This window comes from Myotis brandtii, unplaced genomic scaffold (assembly GCF_000412655.1).
Source record: "Myotis brandtii unplaced genomic scaffold, ASM41265v1 scaffold657, whole genome shotgun sequence".
Classification (NCBI taxonomy): Eukaryota; Metazoa; Chordata; class Mammalia; order Chiroptera; family Vespertilionidae; genus Myotis; species Myotis brandtii.
The window spans coordinates 181131-183424 of record NW_005370552.1 but is presented as its reverse complement, the minus strand read 5'-3'; the positions used below and the strand labels follow the sequence as shown (position 1 = coordinate 183424).

General features: G+C 45.5%; 1 pseudogene; it reads right to left on the bottom strand.

Annotated features, from left to right (window-relative positions):
- Positions 1 to 893: 893 nt before the first annotated feature.
- On the bottom strand, positions 894 to 1119 carry LOC106723837 (annotated as a pseudogene).
- Positions 1120 to 2294: the final 1175 nt, after the last annotated feature.

The window sequence follows — 2294 nt, the reverse complement described above, 5'->3', positions numbered from 1 at the left end:
TAGCTACTGGTTTGTCAGCTGGTTGGCCAGTCGCTTAGGCTTTTATATAATAACTAGAGGCCCGATGCACAAAGATTCATGCAAGAATGGGCCTTCCTTCCCCTGGCTGCCGGCACCGCCTTCGCTCCAGCCAGAGCCGCCTTTCTGCCTTCGTTCTGGCCCCGAGCCGCCTTTCCACCTTCCCATGCTGCCCAGAGGCCCGGAGCAGCTGGGGTGTTGCGAACACCTGCATCAGGCAGCTCGGTGCCTGCATATGCAAATTAACCCACCATCTTTGTTAGGTTAATTTGCATACTCACTCATGATTGGCTGGTGGGCATTGTGAAGATATGGTCAATTTGCATCTTTCTCTTGTATTAGTGTAGATGTTGAGGGCTACTCTATTGCAGGCACCAAGCTTTAAATTCTACATATGTTACCTAGTAGAATTTAACAACCTTTTGAAATAGATAATAACATCATCATATGACATATATAATATACTAGTATATTTCCATATCATACATAAAAATAGTATGTAGATATAAAATATATAGGATGTCCCCAAAAATGTATAAAAACACTTTAAATAATTATAAAGGCAGTGTTTATTAAAATACATTTCATTTTCAAAATTGAGTTATCAGCTGTTAAAGTGTGCATACTTTTTTTTTCTGCTCAGCAAACTTTATTCAGTTCTTCTGGGGCATGGGGGAGAATGCCTCCCTTTCCATGCTACTGTCCCTCCTACCCCAGGTTCAGTGTCCTCCTCTGTTGGGGAAAGATCTAGGTGCTCAAAGGCCTGGTCTGGAGGAAAAGCAGAGCAGGTGGTCCCTGCCTGGTGCTCCATGGGGTGTTGGTCTCCCCTGCTGTGGGTGAGAAGGAGGGTGGGCAGGTGCACTGCATGCCAGCACTCAGAGCTCCATTATTTCCTCAGCTGCAGGGTAATGGGAGGCAGGGGTATTCCCCAGTCTCAGCAGCTGAAGGGCCTCAGGGATCAGGTTTCCAGGGTAGTACCAGAGAAGCAGCTCAGAGCAAGGGCTCCTGAGTGTGGCAGAGCTGCTGGGAGGAAGGGGGGGACTGCAGTAAGGTTGGTCATTATGCAGGCTGAGCTGAGAGAAGTAGGTGGCCATATTCTCCTCCGACAGGAACTGCTCCTGCAGGGGCTCCCTCGTGTCCAGGCCTCAAGGAGCCAAATTTTAATGTAAACACCTTTTAAAAATTCAGTAACATACTTTCATACACACAGGAATTCAGGGATCCTTGAATCCAACTTTGTCTAATTCTAGAGCCCATGCCTGCAACTACCACATGTACATAACTCTACTCATCCTGAAAGATGGCTTTGTGCCTGTTTTATGATGGCCAAGTGTTTTTTTATTTTATTTTTATATTTTTAATCTTTATTGTTGAAAGTATTACATAGGTCCTTCTTTTCCCATTAACCTCTTCCAGCCCGTTCCCACTCCCCACCCCAGGCCTTCACTACCCTATTGTCTGTGTCCATGGGTGATGCATATACCAGTATGCATACAAGTTCATTGGTTGATCTCTTCCCACCACCCTTCCCTGCCTTCCCTCTGAGGTTCAACAGTCTGTTCGTGCTTCCATGCCTCTGTTTATATTTTGTTCATCAGTTTATGTTGTTACTTAGATTCCACATATGATTGAGATCATGTGATACTTGTCTTTCTCTGACTGACTTATTTCACTTAGCAAAATGCTCTCCAGGTCAGATGGCCAAGTGTTAATGCACTGGAAACTAAGGTTTGACTGAAGAAAAATATAACATCTTTGGGCAAATTCTAGAACAATGATGTTCTGCTGATGGTGAAATATCTTTGAACCTGTTCATGCCACAGATTGTACACCTCAGCCTTCTCCTGTTGGAGAACACAATGGGGCCATTCAGCATAGAGGCTGGACTGGCTAAACTGGACCCCAGCTCTCCCTTGTATAATCTTCACAGGCATAAACAGTGGTATCATTAACTATGATACAGGGCTGTAGTAGGGCTGACTTATTTAATAAAGATTTCATGAGCACTAAGTATATGCCAGGATTTGGCACAAATGAGATTTAGGATGTTTCACAGACTAGTTAGAAATGGCGGCCATTACTAGTATTATTACAGTTGTGCGTTGATGTTTGCCTGTGTCACAAAGCTGGTGTGAGAGCGGGTGATATTCATTACATTGTCAGTGTTCGGACAGGGTCCCTGCAGGGCCTGGACCTCCTGTACCAGAGTTCAGCTTGGTGAGCACTCCCAGGCATCACTGCGCGGCGTGGTCGCTCCTCCCCTCCGGGCCACCAGA